The sequence below is a fragment of the Raphanus sativus genome, chromosome 9 (genome assembly GCF_000801105.2).
Source record: "Raphanus sativus cultivar WK10039 chromosome 9, ASM80110v3, whole genome shotgun sequence".
In the NCBI taxonomy this organism is placed as follows: domain Eukaryota; kingdom Viridiplantae; phylum Streptophyta; class Magnoliopsida; order Brassicales; family Brassicaceae; genus Raphanus; species Raphanus sativus.
In genome coordinates, this window is record NC_079519.1 from 8,964,276 (window position 1) to 8,986,065 (window position 21,790).

At 35.6% G+C, this 21,790-nt stretch overlaps 1 pseudogene; it reads right to left on the bottom strand.

The window, feature by feature from the left end:
- Positions 1 to 1,567: 1,567 nt before the first annotated feature.
- On the bottom strand, positions 1,568 to 5,512 carry LOC108825411 (uncharacterized; annotated as a pseudogene).
- Positions 5,513 to 21,790: the final 16,278 nt, after the last annotated feature.

The window sequence follows — 21,790 nt, forward strand, 5'->3', positions numbered from 1 at the left end:
CCGATTTTGACCGGTACATGGCTGAGATACGGAGTGCAAACCCGGAACTTGCAACGTATTTGGAGAAGGCCGACGCCAGGCTATGGTCAAGGTTTATTGTAAGGGGAACAAGTTCAACATAAAAACAAGCAACATCGCTGAATCTATTAATTCCGCACTGAAGCGAGCAAGAGGATTTCCGATTCCGTTTCTGCTGGAGTTCATAAGGCAGAAGTTAGGAAAATGGTATTGGAAAAGGAGACAAGATGCTTTGAGTCTCCCAACTGAACATAGTCGGGGTGTTGAATACTTGCTTGCTGTTCGATCAGAGATAGCGGATACGATGACGGTCGAAACCAATTGATGGATGGCGTTTCTTTGTCAAAGGTGGCAAAATGGACTGTGTGGTTTGATTTGGAACATGTAAAGTGTGATTGTGGTGTCTATGGAGTGGAGAAAATACCTTGCTCTCATGCTATATGCTGCTGGAACACATGCTGGTTTGCATATCTCCACACTTGTATGTCCACTTTACTCAAAGAATCATTTGTATGCAGGATACTCAGAGAATATATATCCTATCGTGTCACAACATATTGAAGAACGAGAATGCTTCCTCCAGACGTAAAGCGTGGTCCGGAGAGACAGAAGAAATCAAGATGGCAATCTTTGGTTGGAGCTATCTAGGATGAGAGGACACAAACCCAGGAAGAAACACAGAGCACGAAGATGCTCAAACTGCAAGGAAACTGGCCATACGAAACCACAATTGTACACAACCAGTTGACTAGTTGTCCAGACGACCTAAATTTAAGTCGTCCAGTCTTAATTACCCGTCCAGACGACTAATTGTTAAGTCGTCCAGTGTTTCGTCTACCTGATAACCTTCAAGTAAGTCGTCCAGAAGACCTTCTACTATCCCTTCAAGTGTATTTTTTTAGACGACCTTTTACTAAGTCGTCCAGTGTAATTTTATTTTTTAGACTACCTTCTACTATCCCTTCAAGTGTATTTTTTTAGACGACCTTTTACTAAGTCGTCCAGTGTATTTTATTTTTAGACTACCTTCTACTATCCCTTCAAGTGTATTTTTTTTAGACGACCTTTTACTAAGTCATCCAGTGTATTTTATTTTTAGACTACCTTCTACTATTTTTAGACTACCTTATTTGTAAGTCGTCCAGCTGGAAAACCTACCAGACGACTTATTTGTAAGTCGTCCAGCTGAAAAACCTTCCAGACGACTTATTTGTAAGTCGTCCAGCTGGAAAACCTTCCAGACGACTTATTTGTAAGTCGTCTAGCTGGAAAACCTACCAGACGACTTATTTGTAAGTCGTCCAGCTGGAAAACCTTCCAGACGACTTATTTGTAAGTCGTCCAGCTGGAAAACCTTCCAGACGACTTATTTGTTAGTCGTCCAAACCTACCAGACGACTTATATATTTACAAATCTATACAAAGACAAGTTCAAATAAATCATACACAAGTTAGAAAATCTATACAACGACAAGTTCAAATACAAATACACAAATCATACACAAGTTAGAAAATCTATACAAAGACAAGTTCAAAGCCATACACAAATCTAATCATACATGCCCACGAACATATCACCATCCTCATTATCTTTCAAATGCTGATCAACAAGCTCCGTCCATATAACCACCACCATATTATCCCTCATATTCTTCACATTGGACCTAGCAAAGTCTTTAGGGCAAAAGGGGACCCCAAAAGCATGACATTCAATGTACTTTAGAGCGTACACGCCACAATCACCATTATTGGCCGTGGGTACATCTTTCAGCCGTCTCTCATATGTGTATTGCTCCAACCCGTATTTGACCCTTCCTTCGTCGGTGTCTGCGCACTCAACAAGCAGATAAGGGACCATCTCGAGAAAAGGCTCCATTATCTCATCCCATGCTTCTGGTATGGTACATGTAGGTATGCTGTCCCAGACGACTATGTGCCTCTTAGGGATCGATATCCAAATAGCAACCCAATGTTTGTTGTCCAAGTTCACTGGCGCATAGATATCATCAATGTCCTCCCCCCACTTCTTGTTTGATTGGCAAAATGAAGGCATTGATCCGTCATAAAAACTCGACGCCCCACCAGGTAGCATTCTTTCTAAACCTTTGTGATCAGGTTCCGATGCTTTGAAGAACAGATACTGGTCTCTCCAAGACTGGGAAAAGTTGTGATCCAGGAAGCACATTCGCTCGCTCCGGAAAGCTTGTGGGTTCTCCTGATACCTCTGCCTCAGCACATTAATCCAAGCATCTATATGCTGCATATAAAATAATACAAGTTAGAACCTTCCAGACGACTTTTATTTAAGTCGTCCAAACATACCAGACGACTTATTTGTAAGTCGTCCAGCTGGAAAACCTTCCAGACGACTTATTGGTAAGTCGTCCAGCTGGAAAACCTTCCAGACGACTTATTGGTAAGTCGTCCAGCTGGAAAACCTTCCAGACGACTTAGATATTTACAAATCTATACAAAGACAAGTTACCAGACGACTTAAAGATAAGCAGAAGACTTACTACGTCTTCCAGCCATCCTTTGGGTGTCCGGAGGATGTGATACCACCAAGTTGGTGATGTACGTGGTTTGTCCTCTTGCTTAGTGAAATAATGACTGCAAACAAAAAAGCAATCATTTTTGGTAGACTAAATCAAGCTATTATGGGTAAAGCAATCACTTACGGATCAGTTTTCAACCAATCAGCGAGCTCCTTCAACTTAGGTCTGTTTAGTGTGGGAAATGGATTATACTTTCCCACTCTAAGGAGTTTCTTTCTCTCTGCCGTATAAGGAGATATCTGCGTGGGAGCAGGTTTCTTCATTCGTTCACTCCTTGCACGCACAGAAGCAGTGGGAGCTGTTTTGTCCAATACAACCAGGCTCGGTTCTGAAACTGGAACGCTTGGATCGGTGGAAGCGAAGCTCGGTTGTTGATCGTTGGAAGCGAAGCTCGGTTGGTCAGTGGAAGTGAGAGGAACAATCTCTTTGAAGGTGACACCATCTGCTTTATCCTCCGGCAAGATCTTATATACCGAGATCGCCTCATCTGCTGTATCCTCCGGCAACAATCTCTACAATAAAAGTTGCACACAAGTTAACCCTGGACGACTTAAATAAAAGTTGTCTGGACAACTAGTTGACCACGGACAACTAGTCGTCCAAACAACTTTTATTTAAGTCGTCTGGACAACTAGAAGATCCTGGACGACTTAATTCTTGTTGGGAGAGGATTTGATACTAACCTCTTTGGGCAGAGGAGAAGGCTGTTTCTTTTGAGGAGTAGGCTTTGCCTTTTGAGGAGTAGGCTTTGCCTTTTGAGGAGTAGGATGATTGGTTTGAAGTGTAGGCTGATCCTTTTGAGGAGTAGGCTGTCTGGTTTGAGGAGTAGGCTGATTGGTTTGAGGTGTAGGGGTAGCCTGTTTGTTACTAACCCCGGTTTCTGTGGCTTGAGGGTTAGTCTGTTTGTTACTAACCCCGGTTTCTTTGGCTTGAGGGGTAGCCTGTTTGGTTAGAGGTGTAGGGGTAGCCTGTTTGTTACTAACCCCGGTTTCTGTGGCTTGAGGGGTAGGCTGTTTGTTACTAACCCCGGTTTCTTTGGCTTGAGGGGTAGCATGTTTGGTTAGAGGTGTAGGGGTAGCCTGATTGGTGACACCAACCTTCTTCTCCACAGCTTCCAATCTATCGGACATCTTCCTAATCTCCCTGATGCACTTCTTAAACCCATCTTTCATCATGTCAACTACGTTAGAGGTGTAGGAGTTGAACATATTTTCCAACTCCTCTCTGGTCACCCAACTAGCCTCTTCTCTAGCCTCTTCTCTAGCCTCTTCTCTAGCCTCTTTAGGAGCCTCTTTAGGAGCCTCTTTACGAGCTTTCTTCCGAGGTCTCTGATTGTCTTCCTCCTCCTCCTCCACCTCCACCACAACCATCTCTTTGGCTCTTTTCGATGGAGTCACAACCTTAGGTTTTGTACCAGTGACTTCCCAGCAATCCATGGTCCACTTCCACGGTCTCCGATCATACATGACTTTAATGATGTTCTCCGCGGGCACGTCCTCAACTTCAGAGTCCCATTTCGGCCACATTTCACTAATGTCCTTCTCAACAAAGTTGATCACGCGGGTCTGCAGTAAATAGAAGAAGAATCGAGTTAGATATTTGAAACAAAATACTAAATAGACGACTTAATTATAAGTCATCTACTAAGTCGTCCAGCTGGACGACCTTCCAGACGACTTATTATAAGTCGTCTACTAAGTCGTCCAGCTGGAAGACCTTCCAGACGACTTATTATAAGTCGTCTACTAAGTCGTCCAGCTGGAAGACCTTCCAGACGACTTATAATAAGTCGTCTACTAAGTCGTCCAGCTGGAAGACTTTCCAGACGACTTATTATAAGTCGTCTACTAAATCGTCCAGCTGGAAGACCTTCCAGACGACTTATAATAAGTCGTCTACTAAGTCGTCCAGCTGGAAGACTTTCCAGACAACTTAATTAAGTGAAGATGGAAAGGTACCTGACTCAAGATAGCAGCTTTCATGAATCTGCGGCCTCTACTGCCCTCGTAAGCCAGAATCGGTGGAAGCGGTGGAAGCGGACTGTTTGCTCTGGGACTACCAATACTAGCACCCATTCCCGGCAGAGCTGTGTACGCCCAGACCTGAAGAACTTGTATAAACCCATCCACGGTGTAACAGCCAGTAATCTCTTTGTTCCACAAAGAGTCTATCAGCACCTTAAACGCGACTCTCCCTCATGGATAATTCTCAAACCGTTCTAAATCCATCACTAGCCTTGCTAGAGTAGATCGTGTAGCGGTTGAAAACTTTCTCCCTTCAATGAATCCAGTGAAGATGGAAAGGTACGCGAGCCGCTTGCGATCTTCCGGTTTCCAATCCCCGCATCTCTTCAGTGCTGCTATTATCTGATCAGTAGTTGGCCCAGCTTCCAGATGAACTCCCATCATCCCCCAGAAAGAAACCATCTCTGGGGTAACTTCACATTTTGGTGTCTCAAGGTCCTCGATGTACTCGCAGTTTAGACCAGTGAGGTTTTTAAACTCTAACAGTGAAAACCTCACAGGTTCTGGACCAACGAGAGACCACATCTCGTACTTCTTCTTAATGTCCAGCTTTAAACAGAGCATGTAGTGAACCAGCCTTGAAGCCCAACCAAATCCCTGGTCCTTGAACTTGATGAAAACTCCCAATCTCGACCCCTTGAGCTCTTCAAATTCATCATCAGTGAGAGCTTCCCTAAGAGCAGTATGCAACTTGTTGTTATCCGTATGATACGAAATGCTATGCTGGGGTTCTGGCTCTTCCCCTAATGTGTATAACCTACGGGGGAGTTCTGGAATATCCATCCTTTTTGTCTGCAAAATAATCAAAGACAATAATAGAAGTCAGAACACAAGCTAAATCAATCACGCCTTAATTGTTACTCCAGACGACTTAGTAGACGACTTTAATATAAGTCGTCTGGAAAGTCGTCCAACTGGACGACTTAGTTGACGACTTATATTTAAGTCGTCTGAAAAGTCTTCCAAATGGACGACTTATATTTAAGTCGTCTACTAAGTCGTCCAGTTGGAAGACTTTCTAGACGACTTATTTACAAGTCTTCCAGTAGAAAAATTTCAAGCGGACCTGATTAGTCGCAGAAGGAGTTGGAGTACTCGTCATTGTGGTTATAGATCTGAAAAAATAAACGTGAAACGGTGAGAATGAGTAAATTGATAGAGACAACGTTTTATGTTCATCTTTTCCTCGAGATTGATGACTTACCGGCGTTAGGGTTTACAGAGAAACGGCGCTACGGTTTACAGAGAAGAAGCGGCGGCGCTAGGGTTTAGAAGAAGCGGCGGTGCTAGCTAGTGTTTAGAGGAAGCGGCGGTGAGAACGTTGGTGAGCACGGTGGCGAGGGCGACAGTTTGTTCGGAAATAGTGGAAGCGGGGGCGCTAGGGTTTAGAGGAATCGGCGGCGCTAGGGTTAGAAGAAGCTGCGGCGACAACGGTGAGAATGAAGTGAGATAGATAGCCGACGTTGAGAACGATGGTTTGTTCGGAAATAGTGGGAATTCGAATCGCCTTTGATATCGCCGGTGAGAGAGAACTGTTAGGGTTTCTGAATTTCGCGGAAAAAGAAATCACCTTATATATTGGGTAAATAATCCGGTTAGCTTTAAAAGTACATTGGTAAACTTTAAGGTTTGGTCCGGTTTAGACGACTTATTCTGGCTGATAATGTACATCAGACGACCTAATATTTAGTCGTCTGTGCACAGAAGACTAAATATTAAGTCGTCACAGACCCTAAAATGAACCCATAAACTAAAATGACTAAATTAACTTACTAACCACGTTATAAAATCAAATTATACTTCAATAGTGTTTACTATACACAGAAATGAACACGCTTAGGTAATTTTAAAAATTTTCAAAAACGGTTTTAATGCTTTCCAAAATCTAACCCTAAGAACACATACAATACTACAACATATGTTGATGAAACATAAACTAAAGAATATCATGACTCACTACTTTCACTCATCTGGGCTGAAAACAATTGAAATTTGTTATATATTAATTTATATCTCTTAAGACATATGTTAATTACATAATTCCAATTTTTCACTTATCAAAATATTTTTTACAAAAATTTTAAATTATGTTTAAGAATAACTGTCCAGACGACTTTAAGTTAAGTCGTCTGGACGACTTATTTTCAAGTCGTCTGAAACGTAAAAAAAATCCGTTTTTTTGTTTGTTCACAAGGAGATAGTTGTAATTTCAATAGCCTTTTAGGTTACTTTTGCCTTTAACCCAAGTTGGGGTATTCTTTTGGGTTTGACTCCAAGTTTTGAGTCACACTTGGCAATTCTTCCCATTTTATATAGGAACAAAAAAGACCATACTATTTATTTTATATTCGAATATAGTTATCTCTATTTTTTTCTTAATACCTCAATATATTTTAATAATATTCAATACAATTATATCTAAATCACATTTAAATTCTATTAAATATATATTATATACACTAAATAATATAATAAGAACAATTTAAAGTCAAATTTTTAAATAGTGATTAAAGTATATATGGTAAAATCAATTGTAAGAAAAATTATAAATATCTTTAATAAGAAAAATCAATTCCAAAATATAAATATCTTTAATAAGATTTTTTTTTCATAAATTAACAACTATATAAATTTTAAAAATACCGTAGTCCTAACATTATTAATTTATAGAGTTTTGATTGTAGTTAGGTTCAAAAGTCGCCTACACGAAATAACCAGAACCGAAAAAACCGATGTGAATAGACCGAGCCCGAAAAGAAATGACCAGAATAAATATCAACCAAAAAGAACCGATATATACCTGACTTAAAAACATGAATATCTAGGAATATAACTCTATGTGTTATATTTTCTATATTTTAATTTATTATTTAGGTGTAATATCTTCTTATTTGCAATTTTCATTATTATTTTTGCAACATTTTCAAGTAGTATGAAATTTCAAATATCAAATTTAGAGTTTAAAATATTTATATCAATTATTATAGTTTAGTTTTGGTTGTTTTGTAAAATGTTAGATAAATATGACATATTTCAGCTAAATGTTGATGAGGTTTAAGTATTTCAGATCTTTTTAGGGTTCTAAATACTTGAACCTATCCGGATCTGCCTACATACCTGAAAATTATAAATATTTTAAAGATATTTAATTATAAATTTGAATCAAACTGAATCTGAAAAACCTGACTTGGATTCAAATGTCCATGCCCATAGTTAAGTAAAACCAAGGTTTAGTGCCGCCACCTATCTATATAAATAAGATTTAAAGAGAACTAGATTTTGATCCACGCTTTTAAAACGCGGGATACTTTATGATGTGAAATTTTTTTAACAATATTATAAAGTGCATGATATGTTGTCTATTATTTTAACCTTTTTCATTTAAATCTGCGGATTTAAAACTCAATCCACACCCGTATTCAATCCATACTCGCGGTCAAATTGATAAATATATTAATCGATATATAACTTAGTTTGGGTTTTAAGAAATAACCATTATTTAAAAATTCAATAAAACCGCAAAATAGCTAAAACCCGATACTACCAGTTTAATCGAAAAGTGAACGGTATGTAATCCAATTTGATTTAACTTGTTATATTATTTAATCTAAAATAAAATTTCAATGTTTTCATTATATATTTAAATAATTAGCCATTTCAATTTTATTGTACTTTTTGTTATATGTGGTAGCTCCAACTGTTACAAAAACTAAAATTTAACATGATTTTTATTTTATTTTTAATATTTATATGTATAATTATATATTAAATTGATTGAACTATTGACATACATTTTACTTGCAGCCGACCCAATAACCAAATGACTAAAGCAGTCGGGTACAAAGTCTGCGTAAATTTTAAAAACACTGACTTAAACATATTTTTACTTTTTATAATTTTTATAATTTACAATTTTATTAAATTTTAACAAAATGATATATGATTTTATATACTACTACCGCGTATATTGATCATATATCTCGAAAGCTGATATAATTTATTGGTTATTTCAGATCTTAATACTATTTGAAGACATTGAGTATTAATAGGATAGTGTCGATCTATTAGTTTTAGTAGTTAAGTAGGATTTTTCTATTTGTGAAAAGAGTTATTAGGATATTGTTTCTAATGTATAAGACTTATTTTACGATTATTTGTAATCTTGTGTAGTATTTAGAAGTTATCATTTTTAAGAAAGTTGTCGAATAAACTAAAAACTCTTAATGTATTAAAATTCATTAATTATTTTATGTTGCATATTAATAGGAAAATAGTATCTGCAGTGTACCAAATTTTCCATATTAATAGGAACTAAATCTTCTTAATTTAAATAGTTACAATAATATTTGTTTTTAAAAATAAATGATAATGGCATTCATGTAAATAGTTTGAAAAGGCAAGGGGATATCAAAAAAAATATCTGCTGTTTTAATTGTATTGATTTAATTTTTTTTTTAGAGATAACCACATATATATGTATAAAGATTTAAAGAGCATTTAAATATTTTTTAGAGATAGCACTTAGTTTCTTCATGGGCGCAAAAACGTTATGATAGCTTTGAGCATTGGGTAGGATTCTGGTTATTTTATATCGAGTACGGATCATTTGGTTTAAAAATATACTAGATTCTAACCCGCCCGACTGGGCGGGTGTTATTTTTTTCAACAATATACCATTTATAATTTCTTCTGTTTTGGATATGTCGTAAACTATTTTGTACGTGTTTCTATATGTTAGAATGTGTTCATTTTGTATCCTTGTTTGATATATAATAGATAACGACATCCTTTTTTAAACGGATCATCTATTCTATTAAATTTATTAATACAATTTATTAACTTGTATGATTATCTAAATGACCACAATAAAAATATATCTAAAATACAAATTTATATTAGTTTTTGGATTTTCATTTTAATCACATTATATTGGGTTATCTTGTTGACATTCTTTTATAAATGTTATTTTATCGATTTTTTTTTACAAAACATAGAAATATAGAAAACATTATTAATGAAATTACCACTAATGGAGAATTATATATATGTATATAGCATAATATAGTATATCTTATAAGAAAGATATAAAAATTTGTTAACAATTGGCCCATTTAAAGGAGAAACAAAATTAAAATTTTAATACTTTTAATTAGTTGTTAGGGAAAGAAAATAATAAATTACAATAACAATTATTGTTATGATATTATTATGTAAATAGATAAATATCAGTTGTGATTTCTAGGAAATAGTCCAATGTGACTTTTAAATGGTAGATAAAATATGTACTTCTCTTTTAATAGAGAAGATGGACTCATACTAGTAACTGGAATTTTTGGTTTGGTGTTAGTTTTAGGTATGTTCTAATCGGGTCTGAATCGGTTGGATAACTAAAATATCGGGAAAATGGGGGAAAATGGTCAATTTATACATCAACAAATCGCGGTCCCAATCAGTATATGCACTCATACCCTGTGCTAAAATATACACCAACTCAAATTATATTCAAATTTCATACGTCAATTAACCTTTTTCGACAAATTCATACATTGACTGTATTTCCGTTAATTAAATAATGACGAAATCTTACGTGGATTTAACGGATGTTGAAAAAAAATTGTGTCCACTTAGTATAACCATTCGCCCTTTCGACCACTCTGCCATGTATGACTCTTCGGAAAATAATACATCACATACACATATTTAATATGGAAAATAGGCCAAAAAAACACTGAACTTTTTAGGAATTGCCAAAAGAAACCTGGACATATGGAATGATCAAACAAAACACAAATTTTTCATTAACTTTAGAATTAATTAACAATGTTTTCGTTGACTTGCTAATTTAGCACGCCGTTAGCAAATTTAACAAAAAAAATGACATCGTTAAATGTTGGTGTTAAGTGAAACGACGTCGTTTTGAAATGAGATGAAACAACGTCGTTTTACATGATTTGAAAATAAAATCGAGTTGACCACTAGGTTCGAACCCATGTTATTTGGATCAAATGACAAAGTACTTTACCACTGGGCTAGTGGCTCAATCAATGAAGTTACTAACACATTTAATTATATTTGGTACTGATTGAATATAAAAAATTATCTAAAAACTTAAAAATATTTTTAAAATTTCTAAAAACTGAAAAATTAATTCCAAAAAAAGAAAATTTCCATTTTTCGGATTATAAAAAAAATTGAAAAACAAATCTAAAAAAATCGAAAAAAATTCCAAAAAGTTATAAATATTTCGAATCTGAAAACATATAATCAGAAACTATAAAAATAATTTATTATTATTATTATTATTTTTTTTTTTATAGTTTCTGATTATATGTTTTCAGATTTGAAAATTTTTATCACTTTTTTGAATTTTGTTTTCGAATTATTTTACTTTTTCAATTTTTCTTTTAATAATTTGAAAAATGAAAATTTTCTTTTTTGGCATTTTAAAAAAAATAATAAAATAAAAAAATTATTTTTATAGATTCAGATTATTTTCAGATTCGAATTTATTTTTATAACTTTTTTTTGCTATTTTCGATTTTTTATTTATTTTCAAAACTTTTAATCCTAAAATGAATTTTTTTTTTGAATTTGTTTTTAAAAATGAAAAATTTGGAAGATTTTTGATTTTTTAAAGGAAAAATAAATTTTTCTTTTTAATTTCAGTTTCAAAATTAATTTTATAAAAAAATTCTTTATTTTTCAAAATTTTGGAATTTTAAAAAGACCTTTTAAAATTTTAGAGAATTTTTTATTTTCAAAATCAATACCAAATAAAACTAAACGTGTTTGTTCTTACATTAAATGAGGCACTAGCCTAGTGTTAAAATACCTTGCTATTTGATCCAAAGAACCTGGGTTCAAACTCCGGTGTCTACCAATTTTTATTTTCAAATCGTGTAAAATGAAACGACGATGTTTCACTTAACGCACGTTGTCTTAACTCTCGTTTAACGGTGTGCTAATTTGGTCAGTCAATCGTTAGTTTCTTAATAATTTAAAGAAATCGATTAAAGTTCAGGGTTTTATTGGCCAGACAAATGTACATGTTTCTTTTGGCAATTCTTGAAAAGTTCAGTGTCTTTTTTGCCGGTGACCACATCTCCGGCACCGCCTCCTGCATTTCCATATATTTACAAGTTTTCTCATTATCATTTAATTTAAACTAAAAATAGAATATTATTTGTAACTATGGTAATTAATACGTTTTATATTTTGTGAATGATAATAATTTTAATTTTTATACAGATTATACTTTTCATTTAATTTGAACTAGATCTCGACCGGCACAACCGTGCGGGTGTTTGTTTTCATTTATTTTCATATAAACATTTTATTTTTAATACTTGTTTGGTATATATTATAATATATATTAGGTGTGTCTATCATTTTTTAAAACAAAATAATTTTTCCGTTTATATTTTTTTTGTTGAATATGTTGTTTCAAATTTTCGCATGTATTTTTATTTTCTTCTATATAATATATATTTTTGGATCATTATTTCCTTATTTAACTTACCAATATATATGAAGATTGAACATGCATTCATAAGTATTCAAATATGTGTTTATTAACCAATCCTGATTTTTAGGAGTAATTTATTAGGAATGATACATTATTGAACCATATGTTTAATAATTAATGAATGGTAAGTGAATTCTAGTTAATGGTCTATTTTTAAAAAAATCACACATGAATCAAGGTTGTGACTTCTCTTTTCATATAATAGATATCAAATTTTGATCTATAATATTATTTAAAGATCATGTATGAATATATACATGCAAATTAAAAAATATTATTATGTCATTTTTTACATAATAATGATATGCCAATTTTGAGTGTTCGATTTTTTTTTGAACTTATATTAAAATTAAGTTTTAAATCTAAACATAAATAAAAATACAAAATTATCATAGTAACCAAAAAAAAAACTATTTTCATATCAATAATAAAGTTTCCTATTACCATTGTTTCATTTTCTTCAAATGACATAATACAAATCTCATTAAAGTCTAAATAATTCTTTTTTCAATTTTATATAATATTAATTTTTTTTTGTCATCAGCGTAAAACACACACTCTCATCCGGACTCTGAAAACCATGTCGGTAACTCTGCATCCATGTGAACAACAAAAGACGGTTGTGTCCTGGCACTTCGTGCTAGTCTATCTGCCTGTATATTCTGCTGTCTTGGTACATGAACAATTTCTGAGTTGACGAAGCCATCTTTGAGGGTCTTTATATCTTCCAGATAACTTGCAAAAGCTGGCCATTCATCTGGTTCCGAAACCATCTTTACCAATTGGGAACAATCCGTTGCAAACGTAACCCTGAACTGACGCAAATTTCTCATACTTTCCATTGCCCATATCAGAGCCTCCACTTCCGAGTGAAGGGGAGAGAGACTCGCTCTGACATTCCTTGCTCCCATCAAACTGTCAAAACCTTCTAAAGTACTATACCAACCTTGCCCCGAGAATCTATCTTTTTCTTTCCACGCACCATCTGTGCAACACCAACGTCCTGGATTTGCCGTTTGTGGTGGCACCACAGCTTGTCGTACCAGAGTCTCTGTATCTGCATTTTGTGCATCATTCCACAGTGCTGATTCTGTCTCTGCCAATTTCAAAGTATCTCTTGGATCAACATCTAAATTACTGAAAACCTTGTTGTTCCTTCCTTTCCAAATATACCATAAAATCCAAGCATACTGATGAGTTTCCATCTTCGGATCAATTCTCCAAAATAAATAGTCCATATTTGTAAAAAGGCCTTGATAGGGAAAATTAGCTGGACTGGAGGGGATCTGTGAAAGAGCCCATACCTGACGCGCTGGTGGACACTCAAAAAACACATGATTTATGGATTCCTCGGAAGCGCCGCACCTATCACAGCATATGTCGCCTCTTATCCCTCTTGCCTGCAGATTCTTTTTAACTGCTATGCACCCTGATACCAATTGCCATAGAAAATGTTTTAGCTTTGGCGGACATCTTATTTTCCAGCAGAATGATTTCAAAATATCAACTGTAGGTCCAAATGCTACTATTGGTTTCTCCTTATCAGGATAAACTCTCTCTACTTGGTATCCTGATTTCACCGTATATTTTCCGTTGTTTGTGAAATGACATCCATCCCTATCCTCCAGATGATTCCTACTCAGCGGGATACTTTCGATGATTTTTACATCCTGAGGGTCCACTAAATTCCGAAGTGCATGCGAATTCCAAGTTCTTGTAGTTGAATCAATTAGAGAATCAACTGTAAGATCAGGGTAATTAGTATGAAGGTTTTTGTTTGCTGGTCTCGGGCGGGTGGATGGGATCCAGGGATCATTCCATACTGAGATAGAAGATCATGTTCCCACCCTTTTGATTAGTCCTTTGCTAACCAGAGATCTAGCAGAGATAATACTCCTCCAGCCATACGACGGGGAGTATGATCGGATCGGCTCTAGGAGTGAAGCATTCCTAAAGTACCGTCCTTTAAAGACCCGTGAGAATAAAGTCTTGGGTTTCTCAATCAATCGCCAGAGCTGCTTTCCAAGCATTGCCGTATTAAAATCCGTGAGGTCTTTGAAGTCCAGGCCTCCTTCTTCCTTACTTAAAACTAGCTTATCCCAAGATTTCCAATGCTTGCCCTTTGTGCTCCCACCTGGGCTCCACCAAAATTGCGCAACCGCACTTGTTAATTTTTTTGCAGTCGCCTTTGGTAACCTATAACACGACATCACATGATTAGGCAAAGCCGTTACCACTGATTTAATGATCACCTCTTTCCCACCTTTGGTAAAAAATTTGAAAGTCCAACCATTTACCCTACTATTCAACCTTTCCTGGATGAACCCAAATACTTGTATTTTGGACCCACCAATATTCTCCGGTAATCCCAGATAAGATCCCATTCCTCCTAGATTCTGGATTCCCAAGATATCTCTTAATTCCTGCCTGCTGTCTTTTTCTATTTTGTGTCCAAATTGTATAGAAGATTTTTGAAAATTTATTTGTTGACCTGAGACCGCTTCATACTCCTTTAGAATCCTGAGAATAGTTTGACATTCTTCCATCTGTGCCTTACAGAAAAAAAGACTATCATCTGCAAAAAGCAAATGAGATATGGATGGACAAGCTCTAGCAACCTTCATTCTCGTAAGTTGTTTTCCCTCTCAGCCCTTTTTATATTCGCAATCAAAGCTTCAGTAAATATAATATTAATAAGTATGAATTATTTAATAAACATTTCAAAAATATTATTTTTTTTTTGTTCACCAGATCATCTCATATCAGATCTTAGGTTAATATCAGATTTTTTTTTTTAGATTTTTACCAAGTTTTTTAAGATTATAATTACAATTCTTTTTTATTAAATTGAACTGAATTATACACTTTTTTTTTGAACACGAACTGAATTATACACATATCACTAGATTTATTAGTTCAATCATAGGTATGGATTGGGTATGAAAACACCGCTTAAAAATCAATTATTATAATAAAACAATTATTTGAAACACAAATAGAAAACTTTAAAATTATTTATTCTCTAATCAAAATTATAAATTCAGTTAAATTTTATTAAAATAAAAATATAACTGCGCTTTTAAAGTGCGGGTCAAAATCTAGTATCTATTTTACTAAAGTAGAAGTACCTTTTAGAAATGTTTGGAAGTAAAGATAGTAGTAAAAAAAATATAATGTTGTTTGGTAACATAGATAACACTATATTAAAGAAAAAATAATAGGCTTAACTTGAATCATAGATTATTATGGCCCAATGTATAATTAGTATTTATTCTTGAGTTTTATATGATTGTTATTAATTTGTTAATATCTATTATATTAAAACAGAAGTCGTGACTTTTTCATGTGTAGTATTTTTAAATAGACCATCCTTTAGAAAATTTATCAAATTTTACATAACTTAACCATCATATCTTTTAATATCTTTATCTTTATTTAAAATACAAATAAATATTGTTTAAGAAAATTTTAGAAAAAAATCATTCAGAATCATTTCAAAACTTACTTCCGAAAATTATTTAATTTAAAATTAAATTATCATAGAATATAATTTACAGTTTCAAGTTTATTTTTTTATTTATGAATGAAAAATTAAATATTTACAGGTTATAACAATTTAAATTGATCAATTTAAAAAAAACATTTAACAAAGATCTTTAAAATATTTTGTTAGGAAATGATTTCATTTAGAAATTTCATAATAAATAATTATTTAATAAATTTAAATTATAAAATATATATACTAACATTTATATAAAATCAATATTTATTTATAAATATGTAAAAAACACACACATGAAGTCTAAAAACTAGAATGCCTCAATACCATTAAAATAGTAGTTTTAATCTTTTTAATTATTCAGGTAAATATGATAACATACAGTTAGCAATATGGTCTTTCGAATACCCGTTCAAGTATGAATCGTTTTTTTTGAGGCATTAGAACTTTTTTGAGTTTTGAATTAGGCTCCGTTAGAGTACTATAAATTCTTTTGGTGACTTTTGAGTCGGATTCTCCTGGTTCGAATGGAATCAATCATGATGTATTGGAACTTAAAAATATCCAAATAACTAATCTATCTAAAATTTCAAACTTTTTACCAAAAATAACCATATTACCTGATTCGATTCAGATATTTTGTATCCAAACTAAAAATAACCTAAAAATTACTAAATAATAAAAGTAATCATATTATCCATTTTTGTTCGGATTCGATAATGATATATATGAACCTAAAATATTCAAATAACCAATGTACATTTAGTTATATAGTGACACATCTAAAACATATGATATTAACTTTGAAAAACAAATATCGATTTTTAAAAGATCAAAACCAAAACTCGCACGGGTGTGCGGGTCAACATGTAGTCTAATTTATTAAAATGAAGTACAAATAAAAATTAACCCTTAATTTTACAATTTATTTACAATTATATGCCAGTGAAACAATTGATAAAACATTTAATGTATTTTCTTATTTGATAAAAATAAAATCTGCTACTTCCTATAATTTAGACAACCAACAAATTTAATATATTTGATATTCTATGCAAAAAATTAAAATATTCTCAATATTAATTAATAATATGTTTAAGTAATACAATATAATATGAAAGAAATGTTAATATATAATCTCTGTTGCCACTTGAGGTAGTAGTTCCTCAATTATCTTCTTATTCCACTTTATGTCAGTTGTTAGAAGATCTAATACTGTGAGGTCTAGATCTTTTTCCATGATAGGACCGAAGGGTTTAAACTCTGTGTCTAGCGAGATCCAAGAATCTTTCCAAGCTTAGTGTTATTACCGTTGCTAATAGCTTTACCAACTTTTCCCCTAAGGAGATCTCTTCCATGCAGTATGCTTCTCCATCCATGTGAGTAGACAGTAGGTAGTTGAACATCTAGGAGTGATTTCTTGTGGCAGTATTTACCTAGCAATACCCTAATCAGTAGGCAGTCATGATTTGTAAGTTGTATATCTCTGATTCCTAGTCCTCCTTTAGCTTTAGGCTTAGTAATCTTATCCCAAGCCACCCAACACATTTTCCTCTTGCCATCTGAAGCATCCCACCAGAATCTAGTTAAGAATGATTGGATTCGTATACATAGACTGACAGGTAACTCGAAGCAGGACATAGTGTATGTGGGTATCGCAGTCAATACTACCTTGAGCATAGTTAATTTCCCTGCTTTGGAGAGGTTCCTCGTGGAACGGCTCGAAGCTTGTTGTCTGATTCGATCGACTAAGGTCGTGAAAAGGTCCTTCTTTCTACTGCCAAACTGTTCTGGTAAGCCCAAGTATTTACATGAGCATCCTTCTTTTTCGATCCCCAAGGCTTCTTTAACTGCTACTTTAATTTCAGGAGGCGTTTTTAGGAGAATGTGATGGAGGACTTATCAACATTTATTTTCTGATCTGAGGCCTTCTCATACTCCCCTAGTATGTTTTTCAGTTTGTCACAACTGCTTTGGGAGATTTGAAAGAAGAACATGGTGTCATCCGCGAAAAGAAGGTGGCTAACTCTTGGGCTACCCGTCGCTACTCTGATGCCTTATAAGGTATTATCTCTCTCTGCTTTCTGACATAAACCAGATAGGACTTGACCACATAGGATAAATAGATAAGGTGATAGGGGATCTCCTTACTTTATCCCTCGATGAGGTGTTACTAGTCCATAAACTGAGTCATTGATCAGGTAGGAGTAGGACACCGTACAGACACATTGCATAATCAGGTTCACCCATTTAGGATGAAAGCCTAGGCGCTGTAGAACCCTTGTGATGAAACTCCACTCAACTCTGCGTAAGCCTTTGACATGTATGTTTTTACCGCCATTGTGTATCTTTTTTTAGCTTTTGAAGTCTTTAAGAACTGTAAAACTTCGTGAGTTAATAGAATATTGTCTGCTATAGCTCTCCCCAAAATGAATGCTGATTGATTCTCTAAGACAATGATGTGTAGCAGTGGTTTTAACCGCAAGGCAAGCAGTTTTGAGATTATCTTGAAAAAGACATTGCAAAGTGCTATATGGCGGTAATCTGCCATTCTCTTTGCTCCCACTGTCTTTGGAATTAATCTCACGTGTGTAACATTTTGCGAGGTACGGAGGGAGCCTGTACTGAAGAAGAGTTGAATTTTCTGGATAACAGACAGCCCCACTACCTCTCAGTTCGCTTGAAAGAAGCTAGCAGAGAAACCATCTGGTCCAAGAGCCTTGTCTGGATGTATAGCAAAGGTATCTTCCTTAATTTCCTCCAGAGATGGATCTCTGAAAAGCATTTCATTGATTTGTTGGATAACGCAGGGCTTCCTCGACAATATGAAGGTTTTCTAGTTGAGAAGATGTAAACAGATTCTCATAGTAGTTACAGATTACCTTTGCAATATGCTTTTCCTCAAACCAAGTTATTCCCGCATCATTTTCATTGACATTCATCCAGTTTTTCGATTTCCTGACCTTTGTGGTGGCATGAAAATAGTTTTTATTTGAGTCCCCTAGGGTTAGCCATAGTTGTCTACTGCGTTGTTTTCAGTACTCCTCCTCAAGTTTGTACACCAATAACATATTCGAATTAATATTGTGGATCAGGTCATCGTTTGGGATTGGGTTGGACATCACATCATCCAGCTGATTATGGAGTCCTTCCAAACTCTTTCGGCTATTTTCCTGGAATGTCCTGCTCCATTTGCAAATTGCTTTACGGCAGAGGCCTAGCCTATCTTCCACATCCAAGTGTGCTTACGTATTCCAAACTTCTTAAACAATCCTTTTGATTTCCGAATTATCTTTCAACCTTCGATCAAATCTGAAGATTTTTTATCCCTTTTTCCTTAGTGTATCCAGGAATGTGAAGAGAGGACGGTGATCCGAGGCCTCATATCGAACATACTGACTTCTAAAAGACGGGAATACATTCATCCACTCACTGTTTCTTTAGGATCTGTCCAAACGACATTGCACCATATGTGAGTTTCACTTTCCCCTCCACGAGAAAAAGTTACCATAGTGCTTGACATCAAAGAGTTCATTTTCTGATAAAAATGATCTAAAAGCGTAGAAGGAGCCCTCTGCTCACTTAGGTCTTCCCTTCTTTTCACCATTCTCTGTGATTTCATTAAAATCCCTAGTCAGCACGAAGGCTCTCCATTAGGTGGTTGAAGGGTAGAGAGTTCTTTCCAAATCTCATATCTCTTTGTGTGATTTGGTTCACCATACACAAACGTCATCTGGAAGGTGATTCCTTTCTCAACTATTAGCGTGTCAATGAAGTTTTTGTTGCTTACTCTCACTGTGAATTGTATGTTATTCTTCTAGGTAAGAAACAGTCCACTTCCTGGACTGTTTGGGGGAACTTCTTGATAGTTATCAAGAGGGAGCCAATGGAGTGTCTTCTTTATCATGTCCAAGTCATTTTTGGTCTCCATGAGAAAAGAAATATCAGGAGTATTCTTCTTCTGGATCTTCCTAAATTGCTGGACTGTTGCAGGGTTCCCCAACCCACAATAGTTCCAGCTCAGTGCTACTAAGGAGCCTAGGGTAGAGGAACCCGAAAATCCCCTGTCTTTTGGGTCATTGTTGGAAGTAGCTGGATGGGAGGGTTCCTCGAGGTCTGAGAAGTTCCAACATCCGCGGTAGAAAGCTTGTTCCTCTTATACTTTTCTCTCAAGTTGTTGTTTGTGCCATTGTTCCCCATCCCCGGGAAGTTTCTGATTTGAGAGATAATTATCTTTTTTTGAACTTGTTCCTTTGAGGATATTAGGGCTACTTCTAAGAGTTCTTTTGTTTGGATTATGCGTGGCCCGTCTCCTCACTTTGTTCTAGAAATCTAGGAGTGTTTCCTCATCACCATCGGGGGTTTGTTGTTCATGTTGAGCTGTAAGTGACTCCTCTCCTCTGCTATTATGACTGACAACAATTGTTTTTAATTTCATGTCTTTGTCTTTTGATCTCTCAGCTGATGTTGGTTCTTTTGTTTGCGAGACCTCGTTGTACTCTGTCTATTCCAGTATTTGTTTCTTCTGCAAATCCATCATGTGGGCTGAGCAGGGCTGACAACTCTGAGGATGGAAGGGGCTGAACTAGGTCAACCTGGAGTGGTGGCGGTGTATTAGGATTATTGTCTTCCCTTCTCTCAAGTACAAAACCTTCATGTTTTTGAGATACTGCTGCGATAATTCTAGCTGATGTTTTCTCCATGAGGCCATTTGCATCTCCCTGTAGCACACATTGCTTTCTTGCCCTAGCTTCAACAGGGTCATGGCAATTCAGGTACTGTCTTGTGACTTCCTGTAGTTCCTCCATTACTGCTTCCATGGATGGAGTCTGATCAGCTCGTAACTCTTGTTGCATATTTGCATTCAGGTTGTTTGTGCCAGCGGTGGTTTCATGATAGTTAGTTGCTTCGTTGGGAGTAGCTAGGAGTTCTTTCGTTTGTTTTGGTCGCCACTGGCCTGAGGTTCTCTGCGGGAATATATCTCTTCTTCTCTGTGACGATTTTGAGGTACCTTCCCTGTCTTTCACATAAGTTGGAGAATAGTAGACTTGGTTTCTCTCACTAGTCGTTCTCTTTCTCCAGGTTGTGGATGTCTCCATCGTCTTTGTAGGGACCTCAAGAGGAGGGTTTCGAGTTTGCTTCGTGTTCACCCTTTCTCCAAATGGCCTTCCATATCTGTCGACTCTTTCCTGGAAGTTTTGGTTTGTGACTTCACCCTTACTATGGTGTTAAGACCCCTGCAGGGTTTCCATCGAGACCTTTCGGTCCTGTTCTTGATGATGTACTTCCGAGGTTATTCTGAATTCAGCATCCTTTAGCTTTCTTGTTGGTTCCCACCTATCGTGTTTAGTCACTGTTTGTATCCTAATTAGTTGAGAATCACCCGAATACTCTCTTGCTTTTTCTGGGCAGTTCTTTCGAGTGTGGAGTAGAGATGCGCATAAGGAGCAGTGCATCTCCAACTTCTCATACTTTAGAGTGATTAAGGTATCTTCACCCGAGTCAAACTCTATGATGGACTCCTTGAGCAGTGGCTTTAGACCATCCACGAGAACTCTAATTCTTGCAGTAGTTTTTGTCAGTTCATGGTTCTCCATAGGTCCCAGCTCCAGCGCCACTCTATAAATCATGTCTTCATGCCAGTAGTGGAGTGGGAGTCCTTTGATTTTGACCCAGAATGGAATCAAAGAAGGGAACGTGGGAGAGATGAGATGCTCCCAACGTTGAAGAATCACCATCCAGTAAGCAATATGGTACGGTCTGTTGTCGAGTACTCTTCTCAAGTCATCCTCTTTTTCAAAGCGAAACTGTAAACAGTTGTTCCCTAGATCTGACCCCACTGCTCTTCCTTGTAGATTTCATTTCCTTGGGAGTGCCAGGATGAGAGCCCAGATCTTCTGTTCCTAGGGGTTGGTGATTCGTCCTATGAGGGCTAGTGTGTAGTCTCTTATGAGTGCTACGTTGTTGAGGGAAGGCGCCTTGATTCTTTTGATTTTGTTTGAAGGTTCCTCCTTCATGTGATGTTTCCCTTTTTCTTCGTCTGTGTATCTAGGTGCCATTGACGCTAGATTTGCGAGAAGGGTCATAGCAGTTGTAACTGGAGGAGTAACGTCGACTCCGAGTTCACACTTACTAGGATCTTTACCAGCCTGTCCCGAAAGAAATTTAG